This window comes from Triturus cristatus, chromosome 11, assembly GCF_964204655.1.
Source record: "Triturus cristatus chromosome 11, aTriCri1.1, whole genome shotgun sequence".
NCBI lineage: Eukaryota > Metazoa > Chordata > Amphibia > Caudata > Salamandridae > Triturus > Triturus cristatus.
Window position 1 is genome coordinate 204,707,292 of NC_140594.1, and position 18,247 is coordinate 204,725,538.

At 46.9% G+C, this 18,247-nt stretch overlaps 1 protein-coding gene across 3 annotated transcripts in view; it reads right to left on the bottom strand.

Moving 5' to 3' along the window:
* SSH1 (slingshot protein phosphatase 1) overlaps positions 1-18,247 on the bottom strand; it is a 441,967-nt gene that overhangs the window by 177,156 nt on the left and 246,564 nt on the right. The gene's annotated exons all lie outside the window — the stretch shown is intronic.

Genomic DNA, 18,247 nt, shown 5'->3' on the forward strand with positions numbered 1-18,247 from the left:
TAAACATTGTCTGAAAACGGGCAAGAATTGTCTGTTACAGTGCAGGTTAAGATCCACAGCCACTAGGCACATCCCTCTTATGCATACTTGCCAACATTCTCTAAATACTGCATCATTACAATGCAAGGAAATATGCTGAACCAATAGAAAGGATCCACTTTCTGTGGACTTCCGATTCAATTACTCACCCTCTAGCTGCCTGCTGAATAAAGAAACGGAGTTCAAATCAGGGTGTCTGTTTTAGACTGCTCCTTCCTACATTTCAGTACACCCTCTGTCCATTGTGTCTGCATGTCTCAAATGGAGGAGTCACACCAAAAAGATAAGCCTGATCATTTTTTAGGTCTCGCCTAGCAACGCAGCGCATGCGCTACTCGCTTGCGAGATCTATGGTTGTCTGCTTTGCTTAGGAAGCGGGGTGGAAGCTCCACCCCTGCTTCGAACTGGCACGCATCAAAAATGCGTGCTTTTAATTTGAAGGGAGGCATGTTTGTTCTCTCCCTGTCTCCCGTTTGCTGTGCCTGCCCGGACAGGAGATATGCACGCGCATGGCATCTCTTTTGCTCGCGCCATTCAAGGCATTGTATCAGTCCAGTGCTTGTTTTTGGGAGGGGTCAGCTCACCTCCTTTATAAGCTCAGTTTGCACAAAGCGCTGCTCCTGGACCTCTGAACCCGCCGCGGTCTGTGGATCGCCCTGTCCATTGGAGGCTGCTGCGAGGATGTATTTCAGAAACTTTCACTACAGCTTCGGCTCGCTGATCGCCTGCGTGTCGGGCACCGACCTCTTCAGCCACAACAAGAGCCGGGTGAGCACCTGGCTGCTGTTTACCTGACCCTGGTGTGCTTTAAAGTGCAGACTGTGGTGAAGTATTTTGCACAAGTGTATCTGAAGTTTAGGAAGCAGTCGTGCGACTTCTCAGGGTATACGATTGTTTGTATTGTTGCGTTAACCTGGTGAAACAGTGAGTGAATGCACCTGCTACAGAGATGACTTTACCTCCATGTTGATGTGATAGGAGCCCTTGCTTTGTTATTTAAGCAGTCGCTCCAGAGGTCTTTGTTTTCAAACATCAGGTCACAGGTTCAACTGTCGGCAGGGCTGCTACCGCATTTCATCCTTCTGAAGTCATTTTAATTGCGCCCCAGTGCCCTGGGGGATTATAACCGCTTTTATTTACATCACGTTACCACTAGTAACATTTTTAACATGTTTGAGCCCCGGCTGGGCTGACTCGGGGTTTCATCAAACGGAAGTTACCGAAATCAGTACTGTAGCACTTTTATTACAACACCTTAATAGCGAATGGTTTTAGTGTTGTGTAAAAAGGGCACGATCCTTTAGATTTTTTTATTTTTATTACATGAGGTTTGTGAGAGCAAATTGGGCACCCTTTTTCTTAGTAAGTTCTTGTTACTTGGAACATATTTATAAGAATGCCACTGCGGAATGATATGGCATCGATGACTTCAGCAAAGCAATGGGGACAGCGTGCAAGCTTGGCATGTAAAACATTTTTTCGGTGATGGAATAACACCGCAGCCGATTGCGAACAGCTGTTGACAGACTGTGCCCGCCAGTTTCCCTATGGCACACCAAGCTGCTGCTGCACTTACATACAAATTATTAACACCAGGCAGCATAACCTTCCATGGAGCATCTATCTACCCATGAACGCATGGCAGGGTGAACAAACTGTTGGTGCACGGTCAAGCGACTGAAATCAGCACGGTCAAGCGACTGAAATCAGTCGTGCACGACCTGAGGTGCGCTGGCTGCGTTAGAACGTTGCACGTTGAACCTGCTGCGCCGGTTCTTGTTTGTGAGTGATGGCTCAGGCCCAGGTATCACTGTCAGTAGATGAGTAACAGCCCAGTGGAAAAAAGGTAACTATCCTGTACAGTAGGGGCGGATGGCCGGAACTGGAGTGTCATATGAGTAGAGGGTTCAAGGAGGGGAAAATACACCTTCGAACATTTTTTTTTTTTGGTAGACGACGTTCGGGATTTTATATTGGCATGCTTATAGAACACTTGGTATGAGCTCAGGGTCTGTACGAAAGACAGAACTATCAAATAAACCAACCAATGGGCACAAATAAATGTTTAATCATTAAGTGCACGTCTAAAGATATATCCGCGTTTGGAAATCGGTTTTTCAAATGAACTGGTATTTTGGTGTTTTAGCAACACCAATCTTTTGTGAAGGATGAGTTGGAACCATCCAAATGCTTCAGTTTTTCGAGCTGCGGAAGAAAGGTGGCACTGACTTGCAGTTTGTATTATTCTGAACCTTGGTTAGGACTTTGTGATGGTAAAAGTAACTGAATTTTAGAGAAATCTAGAAGATGACTAAAAATCAGATAGGTGGCTGGCTGGTGCCTTGGAAATGCCAGTCTGGCTGGAGAAGATCAGCCATGTGTTTGGCATGTAACATATTTTCAGCATTACATGCCTTGCAGTCGCACACCTTGGCCCTTGTTCTTATTTTCCCATAGGCCTCTGCACTTCTGGCGATGCTGTGCCCACTCGCATATTTTGCTTGTGGCTTGGGTCTGCCGTGAGAACCTTTCACAAGTGTACAGACATGTTTTGTTGTGTATAGTCAGACGGGCAGTCTGGGGTTAGTTTTCCAGAGACTGGAGTCATTTGGTTAACTTTTAAGAGACTGGAGTGAGATATGGAGTCACCAAATGTTACACTCCAAAAATATTTGTGATCAGAAATTGAGGACGCTGACAAGTCGTTGTATTTGAGCTGCACATTCATAGAGTGATTGCTACTATAGCGTTGTTGAAGGCTTGTAAACATGGTTCTTTCCACAAACATGGCACAGGGAAAGAAGAGTACTGATTTGCCTAGGATTTGGCGTGGACAGGCCCTTGCTAGCTCGACTTGGCCAAAGCCCTACTTCCTTTGAATAAACTGGGAACAGATGCCTTGGTGCAGCACCATTTCAACAGTGCCGGATTAAGCCCCGTGACTCTCCTAGGCAGTCCAAATTTCAGAGTCCCTCTCTCAAATGATCTCCTAATACCCAAGGCACCATCATTTTTAGAAGAGTGCTCGGAAAACACGAGTGAAAGCCTACACAAACAGGCTGGCTGCTCAATAAGTTGTTGCACCGAGACTCGTGAGGTCCCCTCAGAGCCATCATCCGCGCACGGAAAATGGCCGTGGAGCGCCCCCATTGTGGGAGCCAGGGACATTCAGCTGCCACCCGCCAGCCAGCCACCTGTTGCCACGTAGACCGGTGTAATCCACTTTGTCTCCCCTCTTTTGATTGGAGACGCCATATACTCCTGGTGGGTCAAGGTGTTTGCGGAGCGGCACAGCAGCTGCCATCAAAGGAGAATTAATCACCAGGTAAGTGGCCTATAGTCTATTGATCCCCCTTCTGATTACACTCTATTTAGAATTTGGACCTGCGGCGTTGAGAGAAAATGCCCTCGGCAAATAAATAAACTGTTGAGAAGCGTCTGAAGTGTGGTCTTATCTAGTGTAGTTTTTCTATGGCACTCTAGTTCTACCCCTTGACGGGGTCACAAAGTTCACTACAGTAGGCCGAATGAGAGGCAGCTCTGTTGTGTATAGTTGGGAGAAGGTGTTGATTGACAAGTGGGCTAGGTGTAGCTTGTAGTTACTTTTTAGCTGAAACTACGGACTAGTCCGTCGCTTTAGTTTTATCTACCCCGTGCTTCCCCCGCATCCCTCCCACAACACTGCTCACAGGCCCCTTGCTTTCCCTTAATCTCTGTGCATCACCCTCACCCCTCCTACCTCCCACAACACCACCCCTCCAAGTCCACTGCTCGTTTTCTCATTTGTTTAATTTAAGGTTAATTTGCACTGCAGTGTCTTCATTTAATTTGTTTCTTTGTTTACTGCTCCTGTTTAGAGTGCCTGTTTTTTTAAATTTATTTATTTATGTATTTTCAAAGAGAAAAAATACAGGTACAGGCAATGTATCATATCCAATGTACGGGCATAGTCAACATAAGAAAAGCAATGAGGCAGATGTTAAGGCCAAATTGGAAATTAGTGAGTCACAGAGCAATACATAATATCAGAGGTAGCACAATGCTTGTAGCAATAAATCACATTTACTGGAAGTCTCTATTACATCAGGTGTTTCAACGAATTCCAAACACTCAAATGGAAGGGGGGTTTGTAAGAGTGGATGGGCATGCATAGTTTAGGGGGTCACCACATTGTCGGTCTGCGTATTGTCGACATCATCGAGTGGATGAGAGAGTAAGGATGTTGTAAGGGGTCCCCAGTTGTCGCGGGGACGGGAGGTAGGGAGAAGCAGTTAGGCAAATGCATACATTTGTTCCTGCCTGAATACCATATCTCGGAACCAATCCTTAATTTTAAGTGCCCTGCCCCGCCCCCATCTGCACGCTATACGCCGTTTAGCTAAGAGGAGGCTGAAGGAGATGAATTTCCGGGGTGTCACCGCTAGTTTCTCAGTGTAGCCTAGTAAGGCGAGAACGCTGGAGGCGTAATTATGTCATTTGTTCTAGGGCCGTAAGTACCTGGCACCAGTACACCTGTACAGCCCCGCAGTCCCAGGCCAAGTGTAGGAAATCAGCCCCTATGGCACTACAACAATCACATCTGTCGTTATCACGCAATTTGAAGCGGTGGAGCTTGGCTGGTGTATAATATGTGCGATGAAGGAACTTGTAGTGTAGGATGCGGAGGCGGCTACTGGACGTGCTTTGTTCTGTCTGCTTGCAGCAGTAAGTCCACTGCTCATCTGTGAGGACAAAACCCAGCTCCGTGGACCATTTGTCTCGAGCTGCGCTCTGTGTTGGGTCTTGAGTAGTGTAAAGAGTATGATAAAGTGAAGAAACGAAGTGTGATGCTGCATCACTATGCAGCATCAGGTGCAATGGGGCAATGTCTGGAGGCTCCTGAGGATAAGTAGGTGTATGCTCCTTGAAGCCCTGTCGCAAACAGACATAGAGAAAGATGTCCAATGGAGAGGGCGGTTGTGTAGAGAAGAGTTGTTGCGATGTGCGAAATTTACCGTGAAGGTAAAGATCCCCCCAAGTCTTAATACCATATTTAGTTTGAGTTTTCCTAAAAACTCCTTCCTGGAGGACAGGCATTTTTGGATGATAGACTAAGGGAAGCAGGGGCGAGTACAGCCTGGGAGCCTGGGATCGTGTGACAATGGTTTGCCACGCCTTCACAGTACTGGTGATTGGTGATGGGTCCTCGGTGCGTGGTGCGGTGGCGGTAAATATGGCGCCCTCTAGTGGTATGGGATCAGATAACCAATGTTCGGTAGCTACTTGCGGCATGTTCTTGGGTGGGTGGAACCAGAAGTGAGCGTAGTGAGCCTGTGCACATGTATAATAAAGTTCAAAATTTGGTATATCGAACCCCCCTTGCGAATATGGACTAGTGAGAATGTACCATTGTATTCTAGGTTGTTTGCCACCCCAAGTAAGGCGTATCAGCTCTGAACAAAACAAAGAGAAAAAGTGTCTGCCAGGTTCATATAGTATGTTCAGAAATAAGTAATGGAGTTTAGGGAGGATAACCATTTTTATAAGGGAAATGCGTCCCGCAGAGGAGAGTGGCAGGGCAATCCATCGTGTGACATTATCTCTGATCCCATCTAGGGCGTGACCATAATTAAGCCGCATCAGTTCGTCGTGGTTTGCAGAGACATATATACCAAGATACTTTACTTCCTCAGTGCACCACTCGATAGGGAAGTCGGGGACGAATTTCGTGACTGATGAGGTAAGAGGGAAAATTTGGGATTTGTTCCAGTTTATATGAATACCGGAAAGCCCTCCAAATCGTACAAATTCTCGGAGCAGCGGATTAAGGTTAAGTTGTGGCTCCCTAATGTAGAGTGTGATGTCATCCGCGTAGAGGGAGATCAGAATATGTCGAAGTGAGCACCGAAGGGCTTTATCTTGATGGTATTGCCGTATCTTAGCTGCGAGTGGTTCAGCCGCCAGAGCGAAGAGGAGAGGAGAGAGCGGGCAGCCTTCAGGGTTAGTAAATAATAGGCGGATCCATGAGAGGAATCCCCTAGGCATGCTCATGTTTTGGAGGATTACGAATAGGTAGTCCCATTCAACAGAGACGAATACCTTCGCGGCATCAAGGAATACAGCTGCTAAGGGCAACTTCGGGTCTACCGACCGTAAGATGGAGAAGAGCGTGCGGAGATTGTGCGATGTCGCCCGGCCAGGGATAAAATCAGCCTGATCTGGGAGAACTAATTTCTCCATGAGTAGGCTGAGACGATTGGCCAGAATTTTTGCAAGGATTTTGGCATCCGTATTGATTAAGGAGAGGGGTCGGTATGAATCGCAGAAATCTGCTGGTTTACCAGGTTTCAGGAGAAAAGAAATCAGGGCCAGTCTCATGGATGGGGGGAGGTAGCCCAGCTCTTGCGCCTCGTTGAAAAGGTGCTTGAGAATGGGGAGCAGCTGATCAATGTAAGTTTTGTAAAAGTCGATGGGGAGGCCATCTGATCCAGGGGCCTTCCCGGACTTCATTTGCATAATTGCCACATGTATCTCATCGTTTTCAAAGGGTGCCGCAAGAAACTCCCTCTGCGAATCACCAAGCCAGCCAAGGGTTATATCTCGCAGATATGAGACAAAGTCTGGGGGATCAGCTCTGCAGGCACTGTATAAATCAGAATAGAATTCAGTAAAGGTGTGGAGAATAGCCAGACTGTCCCTATGATGTACACCAAAAGGGTCCCTAATTTCATGGACAGTGTTGGAGAACTGGGGTAGCCGGATGTCTTGCGCCAACACCCTGCCTGGGCGTCTGCCCTCGCCGTATCTGCGCGCAGTGTGATATTTCCCTCGCAATCGTGCCTCCGACTCCGTTTGTTTGTAACCGGTGAGGTTTTCTCTAAATGTCGCCAGACGTGGGCCAGTGTTATCACCCCAGAGGTCGCTCTCTAGCTGTTTAAGCTCACTTTCGAGCGTGTGCAGAGTGCAATGAAGGTCTCGCAGTACCTCAAAGTTTTTGGCCATGCAGGAGCCTCGGATGGTGACCTTAAAGGCCTCCCAAACTGTGCCTATCGGTGATATAGAGCCAATGTTGGTCTGAAAAAAGTTAGTGATTGAGTTGGGTGGGGCTATTGTTATGAGCACCGGGGAATGATCAGAGTAAGTTCTAGCGAGGTGAGTTGCTTGTGTGATCCACGAGACCGCCCCACGGGAAACCATCCAGTAGTCCAGGCGAGCCCAGGAAGCGTGCAATGCGGTGTAATGAGTACCTTCCCTTCCATCCATGGACATGTCGCCATGCGTCTGTGAGTCCATGAGCTGTGAATAAGCCCGCCAGTGCCTCTTGTGTCTTAGTATAGTGCAGGGGTGATGGATTAGATCTGTCTACAACGGGATTGAATGCGGTGTTGAAGTCGCCCCCCCCCCAAATAATGTGAGTGGAGCCTATTTGGAGTATGCGCCCCCACAATGTGGTGTAAAAATCGGGATCGTCAATATTAGGCCCGTAGTAGCATACTAGTGTGACTGACTGAGTACCTAGTGTGCCCCATATCATACAGCTTCGCCCAAGAAAATCCTGCTGTGTGCCTCTCAAAATAAAGGGAATATTCTGTTTTACAAGGATCACAGCACCTCTGGAGTAGGTAGAGTAAGAGGAGAGTACTCAAACTGCAGCCCACTTTCTGGCAAATGTAGGAGTACGAGCTGGGTCTAGGTGAGTCTCCTGCAATACCGTAATGTGGATGTGATGTCTATCTAGATATGTAAGGACTTGTCTGCATTTCCGGGGAGCTCGAAGACCCCTGACATTCCACGTGATTAGATTTAGTTGTAGGGCCTCAGTGTGGATTGACATGATATTTTAATATAATTATATCACAGTATGCTCTGCGGAAGTAAAGAGAAAGCCCGCCTTGAAATATGGAGCCTGGGTCTACCTGTCGGAAAGTAAACAGTAAACAACAGTGAAATTAAGCCTCCCCACCACCCCCACCAGCACCCCAATCGTGCCGGCATTGTTATCCCTACCCAAAACCAAAAATAAATTGCAACAGTGCAATAAAGAGTGAGTCATATATTGAATACAGGGGGAACACCCGTGTGGGGAACGCTAGTGCGCAATGATTAACCTCCCCCTTTTGTGGTGTGAAGATCATCCCCCAATGATGAGGGGAGACGGGGTAAAGGGGGGAGGGGAGTTTCTTGGCATAGTTCGATTCATGAGTTAGAAAACACATAGCAAAAAAAAAAAAAAGAAAATACAAAAAAAAGGATAAAGAAGAAGCAGTGTCCGCCAACAAAAATGAAAAATGGCAAACATGAGTTTGTGGCACTTATCTGTTGATGGGTAGCAGTTCGTCAGGAGCCAATCTTACACGATGTGATAAGATGAGGCGTCCAACAGTCAGCAAGAGTGGCATCGACGCTATCAGGCAAGAGTCCAGGTCTCACCTAGACGCGGCGCCTCCGGAAAGGCAAGAAGACCACCGGCACCGACACCCCAAAGCAGGATCGCTGAAGTCGAGAGAGGTGGATCGGGGATCATCAGTCAGAGCCCAGCGATGGGGATTGAGATAAGCGGTCCTGGGAATCCCTGGAGGGGTCGTCTTTCCTGATGGTGCGAAGGAAATAGTCTACTTGTTGACCATTTGTGAAGAAGTGTTGCTTGCTGTGGTAGGTGACCCGCAGCCGAGCAGGGTACAGTAGGGCGTATTCAATTTGCAGCTTTCGAAGCTTCTGTTTGGCAGGCAGACATTTGCGGCGCGCCTCTTGGACCGCGATCATAAATGGGTTATATGGAGAAGTTGGCGCCTTCGAATTGTAGGTTTTTGTGATCTCTGGCCAATTTCAGTGTGGTGTCGCGGTCCCTGTAGTTGAGGAGCCGAGCAACTATCGGGCGTGGGTTCGCACCCGGGGATGGACGGGGGCCAAGGGAGCGGTGCGCGCGCTCCACAATGAGCTGGGTAGACGCACGTTCAATAATTGGACGTTTGACAACACGAGTAGCGAGGATGATGATCTTACTGAGCAACCCTCGACCTCAGGTTCAATCTCGGGTGCTAACCAAAGAGTGAGGTTCAACACTACTGATAGGTCCAACGAAGATCTAGGGGTCTTACTGAGGAATTTTTTAGAGCAGCGCCCCCCGGACCAGAGAGGGACCAGCCACAGGGGCAGAGGCAGAGGCAGAGGCCGCCACAACAACAATGCACAGTGGCAGAATTCATCCCCCCGGATCACACGCAGCCGAGGCCGAACACCGCTCTAACAACCAAAAAAGAAAACAATATTGTGGTCAACCTGTCATCACATACACTCACGATTGATGAACAGAGGGTTCTCAATAAGGGTTTGGGATATGTCCCAACACCTAAGCATGACAGTTTTAAATTGAGGAGTGAATTTCAGGGCGTAATGAGGAAAATAAAACTTAAAAAATTCTTTGAGGGTAAGGAAGCGGAAGCTCCATCGGTCTTCTCTACTGATCTCAGACGCCCCTCCCGTTTTTGTCCTCCTTTGCACTCTATTGGCCCCGAGGTTATGGTCTTTGAACAAAAAGTGCTCCAGGACATCACTGTCCTTGAGGAACAACAACAGAGCTTTAACCGTAGCAATATGACCCATGCTGACTGGCTAGCTGTTCGATCGTTGCAGCAGAATGACACCATTACCATCAAACCGGCAGATAAGGGTGGGGCAGTGGTAGTGCTCAATACAACTGATTATGAAGCCGAGGTGACCAGGCTTTTGAGTGTTCGTCAAAACTACCAACCATTGATGAGGGACCCAACCAAATCACTGCAAGCCATTATCCACACTATGGTTGCAGAGGCCAAAGAAAAGAAATGGTTAACGGCCAAGGAGGCTGATTTTCTTATCAATGATAAGCCACGAGTCCCGGTTTTCTACATTGTCCCGAAGATTCATAAACAACAAAGGCCCCCTCCCGGGCGGCCCATAGTCTCGGGCATCCAATCCACTTTGGAACCACTGTCCCAATATGCTGACTTTTTCCTCAGGGAATGTGTGATCACGCAGCCCTCTTACGTCCAGGACACCACCGACGTATTAAGGATTCTCCAGGACATTGACTATGATCCCCTGAACCAATTCCTGGTCACAATTGATATAGAATCATTATACACCAGTATTCCCCAGGCAGCCACGCTGGTGGCAGCAGCTAGGGCCTTGGAATCGTGTGAATGGTTCTATGATGTCCCACAATCTTTTGTGCTCCAGTGTGTTGAGCTGGCCCTCACTAGGAACTTCTTTGCCTATAAAAACCAACTCTATTTGCAAGTATCCGGGACTTCCATGGGTGCGACATTCGCTCCAAGTCTAGCATGCATCTATGTGGGGCAATTTGAAGCCGGCTATGTCCTACACAATGAAAATCCCTTCCAGAGGAATATTGCCCTCTGGAAGCGATACATAGACGACGTGCTATGTATTTGGACTGGACCGAGAACTGTGTTGGAAGAATTCCTTGTGTGGCTCAACAACTTGGATGGTTGCCTGAAATTCACCTGGACCATCAGCGATACCACAGCCATATACTTGGATTTGGACATTAGGGCCGAGAACAACAAGTTGGTCACTAACGTCCATCAAAAACCAACTGACAAGAACTCCCTGTTGCATTACAGGTCACATCACCCGAGAGCCTTAAGGGACAATTTACCCGTGGGACAGTTCTTGCGTTATCGCAGGAACTGTTCGTCTACAGAGGAGTTCATGGAACAAGCCCAAGTCCTATCCAGTAAGTTGGAAGAGAGAGCGTATCCCACGAAAATTATCAAAGCAGCTCGTAAGCGAGCCTTGAACACCCCGAGAGCTGCTCTATTAGAAAGAACATCTAAAACTAAGAGCGACTGTATCCCGGTGGTTACCACCTTTGGCCCCTTGTCTACTAAAATTAGACAAGTCATTAGAAAACACTGGCCTATACTTAGCACCCAGTCCATGACGATGCCACATCCGCGTTTCGCCTTTAAGCGGTCCACGAATTTGCGTGACCGTTTGGTACACTCGCGATTCCAGCAGAAGCCCAACGATACTGGGATTCCATCAGGGCATTATCAATGTGGGGGGTGCTCCGTGTGCGAGCTTACCACTGTAACCAAGCATGTCACTTTGAACGGTGGGAAAACCTGGTATCTGAATGCATTCAGCAATTGTAACACCCAAAACGTCATCTACAGGCTGACATGCCCGTGTGGTATGCACTACATTGGTCTTACCACCCGCAAGGTGAAAATCAGAATACAGGAACACCTAAGCACCATCAGGGCAGGTAAATTGACCACCAAACTGGTACAACATTTTATGACATTGAGACATAATCCCAGAGATGTCAGGTGGGTAGTGCTTGAACGTGCCACGGGTGATCTGTATAATATGAAAGCCAGGCTCTTGACCAAAGAGGCCCGTTGGATTTACCAAGAGAAGGCAGACCAACAGGGACTCAATGACCTCATTGAGTGGAACAGGGTGGTACTATAACCTGTAAACCGCAAATATTGAAATATGTAACAACCGGACATCTGCGGTTACAGGCCCCTTATAGTTACTAACCCTATATCATATTCCAGGCACTCAGTAGGGCCAGGTACACACTCGTCTCCACGTCTAAACATCTAAGTGTGAGCCGGCTCATGAAGAAGGATGCCAGTACCATCACCATTGCGCACACAGACAGCCCGAGGCAGATGAGTTATGAACATCCCGGGTTAGCTGCATTAACATACACTCAACCTGTGGAATAGGTCACCTCAATGTAGCCTGCTAGTCTTCCGGTCAATTAATAATCTTAAAAGAACAGGTATAGGACCGATATAAGGAACTTGACAATAGCGGTTTTACAAAGATGGCCGCCTCTCCCTTCAAACACTGCTTTACATTTGGCCAACATGGGTGTTTACTTTTTGTGCAAGGAGGAAGTTACCACAATGCATCCTGACCCTTTTCTCAGTCAGTAGCTGATAATAATATATTATACGATCAGGCTACTAATCGTTTTCATATATACGAAAGTAGCGGTTTAACAAATATGGCCGCCCGGTCCTTCAAAAAACCTCTCCGCGCATGCGCTACACTGTTAACCACTCCAAATGGTAGCGCGGTTCCCGCGCGACTTCCGCATATAAGCCGGAAGCTGGCCGACCACTAGCGATCGAGGGCGAGTTACGACCCGAGGCTCAGACTGACGAGGTAAGACCCGGTTTCCGGGCCAAGCAGGGGGGATGATGCTCCTTATGAGGCGGGGGTATAGCCGGTTGTCCATACATGTCTTACCTCCAAGTGCTATTTGACCACAGCAGTAGGTCCACAAAAATATAGATAGCGCTAATCGATATCCACATGCAACCATTCATTATACTACCTCCAGTACGTGGGTATTTAACGGTGGATCGTAAACTAGTTACCATGACGATTCTCGACCAATGGCTAAAAACATTAAACACCTTACATCCAAACAGACTAGTCTTAACAATGGGTTAAAAAGTAAATAGTATGTGATGTCAGCGATGTTGATACACAGATTCCTTTGATGTGCCTTTTCTAGAAACAAAGTTCCGCAGCTCTGGTTTTAACAGCCAAAAGGGCCGGTATACAAATACCCAAGACACTTACATGATGGAGGTGCAGGTATGCCGCTACACAGCACCTCGAGGGTAAATATCTTTGCAAAGCATGAATCGACTACTTTGAATGAGGAGCATTTTGCTCGGCAAGACCAGGCATGACCTGGCAGAGGAGAGTACATGTGTGTGTTTGATTGTTTTTATTGCTGTGTCCTCTCCAGGTGCTGATTTAAAGATATCGCTGGTACACATTAGCGTTCGCAGAGAGACCAGTCGACCCAAGCCCTGATGAAGTTGCCGGTAAAGTAATACGGCAACGAAACATGTTGGTTTTTAAATGAGCAAGCGACACAGCTGAGAATAAAGCACCATATAGCTAGTGTTATGCTGCTCGGTTTTACTTCTGAGTGACTCGAGTCCTGATCAGGCTCAACTCACCAAATCTGGGTCGACACTTCCTGTTTTTGCAGATTAGCTCACACCACCGCAACACATAGGTTGCCTGATAAGATAGGAGTCATTAGGACCATCACGTAGAGTTTGAGTGCAGTATACTACACATTTCTGTTCCACCTTTACTATTTCTGTTTGGGCGGCAGCGACCGATGATGACAATAGGAGGTAGTAGGCGAGTACCAGTCTACGCATACCTCGTTGGGGCTGCTTCCGTGAGGCGCTGTCGTCCTATCACACCTTTTTTACTTTCTCTACTTATCTTGAACAAGAACTAATCACTAGTAAGGTTTTTATAGCACCATTTGACACAATGTTTTTATGACACATGTGGTAAGCACACCAGTGACGTAGAGTCAGGCAGGCACTACATAGATTGAGTACCTGCTCACTACTTAAGAAATTTTTATAAACTTGTTCATAGGGTAGGTCTTGTTGTATTTCAGGAGAATGCGACCGCGCCAAAGGTGGTGCTTCACAGGCGCTCAACAAAGTCCTCCATACGGCCAGTGTTTGCACTTTCGGGGATTCCAGTGATGCGAATATTATTGCGCCGGCTGAGCGCCTCTATATCCTCATTTGTGGACGCAATTATTTTAAGTAGTTTGTCCATTTGAGCCACCTGCTGTGTCACTTGGGTTGTGGCATCCTCAGTCTCAGAGATCCGCCTCTCCGCTTCTTTAAGTTGTTCGCCATGCTTCTGCACCTTTTGCACTATGTAGCCCATGCGGGTGCTCACTGAGTCCATTTTGTTCGAGAGATCCATAAGGATGTGTTGCATGGCCAAGAGGAGAGTCTTCACTTCATCCACTTGAGTTTGTGGAGGATTTGTAGATTGCACGTCAGCAGGCTGTTCTGGGTCTTCAGCATTAGAACGTGTGACAGCTTTTTTCGTATCAAAAGGGAGTTTGGACTGTCGTCCATCAGGCTTCTCCATGGCGGAAGGTGCACTTGGAGAGAGGATGCACCAGTAACAAGATACTGGGGGTGATCCTTGTGCAGGGGTCGTCGGCAGAACAGGTTCACTTAGTTAGATCTCCCTTGCGCTGTAACTGTAGAAGGAGCGGGTGCTTAGGATAGTAGTTTAGACGTATTTAATGGGTATAGGATGCTTGTGAATCCCACGTCGCAGAGCTGATTTGTTAGCATGGGGTGTAGGTGCTTCAGTGGTGAGCTGACCAGAAGTGAAGAATTCGCCAAGTGAGGCTTAATCGGTGGGAAGGGAGACAGCAGTCTGTAGGACACCAAAGATGTTTCGTCGTCAGGTTGCTTGGTGTGGAAGCGAGCAGGGCGAGTGCAATGCTGCACGTAGGTCCCAGACCGTGTTGCTAGTGGTGGAGGGCCTGCGATCCAGTGGTGGCGTCCAATCTGAGGCCATGAAATCAATCTCCATGCCTGTCTAACAGTAATCCAACAGCAGCAGACAGTCGTAGGGCAGCAGGGATCAATGGTGCGACAGGACGGTGTTTCAGGAGCTTTGGCACCAAGGTCAGGACTAGGCGCTGCAGAGGTAGTGGTGCCGGGGAGGTCAATGGCGAGCGCCTCGCCAAAGGTGTGAATTGCTGTGGCAAGGCGGCGTCAAGAGGGAGTAGAGCTGACCAGCGGGAGGTCCCTTGGGACCCTTCTGCGTCTATGTAATGGGGATTATCGCATGCAGTCTGACAGTGCTCAGGGGTTGATCCAGGCTACGCGAGTCCGCCAGATCAAATGTTAGGGTAGTGATGATCAAAATACGTGCTGTCCACCTCCCCGTGCGGGGTACGTTCGAGCCCCGTATGTCTCACGGGGGCACAGCTTGCATGGTATTATCGCGGTGTAGTGGGCGGGCGAAGGAGCAATGCCTCGGGCAGATGCCCTATGACACGGAGCGGCCTAGTTGCCAGGGGGAATCCTCGGCCCTCACCCATCCGCTCGAGCCGCCAGCAGGGCTCCACAGGGCGCAGCCTTCACACCGGGCAGAATGCTTCGCAGCCTCGCAACACCGAGCGTAGCTGCAGACTTCAGGCATCACAGCGGGCACTTTTTCAGATGCAGTGTGCAGATAACTCAGGATAAATGATGAATATTACTGCCAAGCGTCCGGAGCCTCACAGGTGTGCGGCCATCTTGGTCGTGCGCCACCTAGCGCCCCGAGTGCCTGTTTTACAACTTTAATTTAATCTCATCTTTATCAACGCTAAGTAATTTTGGAGAGTGCGTGTTTTACAACTTTCATGTTGTGTTTACTGCAGCATGCAACAGCACACGTTTTCTTTCACTTTGTTGCTGCTTTATGTCCTCATATGTCAGCAACAGTAATTTTGATAATTTTCGCCAGTGTGTGGATTTTTCAGTGTGTGCATCTGGATTCTGTGTGTCTCAGTCTCGATCTTGTGCATGCAACCAGCAGGTCTTGGTATTAGATTCCTATATGTATGTGCCCTGGGTGTAACAGTTTTACATTGGATGTGTTGGTTAACAGTGTGCACTCAGTATATGTGCCACATGCGTGTCACTATCACCACCTTGTGTGTTTCGTTATAATAGCTGTGTGTGTCACCAGTTCTCCATTCCAGGATTTTCCTTTAACCAGTTATTTCTTTCAGGCATGTTACCCTAGTTGGTTTGCAGACAGTTGTCCTCATATGTCAGCAACAGTAATTTTGATAATTTTCGACAAAGTGTGTGGATTTTGTATAATTTGGATGTTTCAGTGTGTGCATCTGGTGTATTTGTATTAGCATATGAACTAATACCCAAAGAGTAAATATCAAAAGACCAAAGGCTTTTGCCGCTCATACAGATAGTGCTCTTGTCAATGGGTTAAGAGTTCGTCTCATCTATTTTAATGAGATCAACTGTCCATCGGAGAGTACTCCGTCTCTCAAGTCGGCGACTCTTTGGGTATTACTTTGCTTTGATTAAAGTGTCGTAACACTTTGGATACAGATTGCATTATCTCAATCACTTGGGAAACAAGTGATTGTGCCCTGAGGAAGTCTTGGGTGAATGCCCACATAAGACGAAACACGTGTTGGCTTCTGTGGCTAACTGTTGTTGAAAAGAAAAAAAGATTATGAGAATTGAAGTACTCATCTGACAAGATCTGGCATAATAAATCAAGGAGAACACTGGAAAAGACTACTGTGTGGATGTATTGCTGGCAAAACTACATGAACTTTGCTAAGGACATTGACTTTATTTTGCAAGCCTGTCTGCGTCCGGACTGCACCTTGTGCTAGAGACCCTGATTTGCTCTCCAAGTACTCTACTTGACATAATATGTAATCTGCACAAGACCTTAGTGCACTTAACCTTACCAATCAGGCCTGCTCTTTCAAACATGTGATTTCACTCCTAGGTTTTTCAAATTGTTATCAATGTACATATACTTCCCTTTATCCTTCGGTCACAGACTTTAATCATATGACATTCGGGTCTGCATCCCATTTCTCTGCTCACCATTCTCACCTTCAGTGCTTCTCTATAAATGTCAGGTCCATCCCTAAATACCATCTCCATATATTCAAGGTCTTACAAACTCCAGATGCTCTGTTTCTGTTTATAATGTGGTTCCAACCCACTACCAATCCTGAAATCGCACTGGCCTTACCCCCTGGTTTCTCTATGATACAGCTTGACTGCCCCATTAAATGTAGAGGAGGGGTAGCAGTGATTTGTTGTTCTAGCTTGTTAGTGCTGTACCATCTCTAGACAACATCGACTGAATGATTTTTAAATTCGATACTGATTCTTCACTTATACCGATCGGTTCTCTCATTTACAAAAGCCTATCCTGAAGTCGACTTTTGATGCCGCCTTGGCAGACCTTATGGCTCCCTTTGTGCTAAATGCTTCTAGCAGCATACCCTTAGACAATCTTAACCACCACCCTAACGATGCACACAATCCTCACATATCTACTCTCGTCCAAGATTTAGATATATTGGGTGTAACCCTCTTCACCAGACAGTCCACACAAATTGGCAGTCACCTACGTGACCCAGTTTTCAGTAATATTGAGAACTTGGCGACAGACACGGCTACTACCTCCCGCCCCCTTAATTCGGAGGGATTACTATGCAATTCCCTTCAGGATAACCCACAATAACTTCAAGCAGCTGTTTCTTTCTCACCCTAAAACGCAGAGTGCTCCAAACTTACATTAGAGACATTAGGGTTCGGCTCTCACTGCCCTCTCCCCTTGACATCACAGACAATATCAATACTGCGTTTTCTAACTATGACAACTTGTTTAAATCAGCCGTGGACTCCATTACTCCTATTAAAAGTCTCAAAAAACATCATAAATTACACTTAGTACCGTGGTTCACTGATGAGCTTTGTGCTATGAAATCCCATTGTAAACAATTGCAGTGGAAATGATGTGCAAGTACTCCACTGACTAAAAAGTTGGGTATCAATTTGTCTATGGGGAATATCAAATAGAGGGAGATACATCATTGCTCACTAATCTTTCTATACCCACAAAATACTGTCACCAAGTAAGGCAGCCAGGGAAATGTTTGAAATCATTAGAAGTTTCTTCCACCCAATAGAGTGTGTGCATTCTGCACCTAACAGACTTTTCTGAGGCAACTTATATGCATTCTTTTCAGATTAAATAAAATACACAGTAACTTCAAATCCCCAACCTGTGATTAATAAACTTACTTGCTGAGACCAACCCTTTATAAGCAGAAATGGCTACTCTCTTGGTACATTTCAGTCAGCCACTACTAACAAATTCAGAACTACCTTTATCGCCACACAATCTAGCTCTCCATCTGAGCCATGTCCGCTGTGAGAGTCCCAGATAGTTAGAAATATGTGCATGTCATTCCATTACTTAAACAAACAAAAACACAGCAGATCCCCTAATTTCTGCTAACTATAGCCCAATGCCTCTCCTCCAACTTTATGGAGAAAATCATTAATAGACAACTCACATAATACTTTGAATTGCACACTCTGCAAGATTTTTCACAGTAAAGATTCAGTGCTAACCAAAGCATGGAAACCGCTCTTGTCACTACTACAGACAAACTTAAGATGATTATGGACCATGTATATTATGCTCTGCTGGTCCTCCTTGATCTGTCTGTGGCATTCGACACCATGTCCCACCCAATTCTTATTGAAAGACTGCAAAATTGGAATCTCCCAATCTGCATTGAAACAGCTCATTCTTATCAGAAAGATCACAGGCTGCCTGCTCTAACTCTTATAAATCT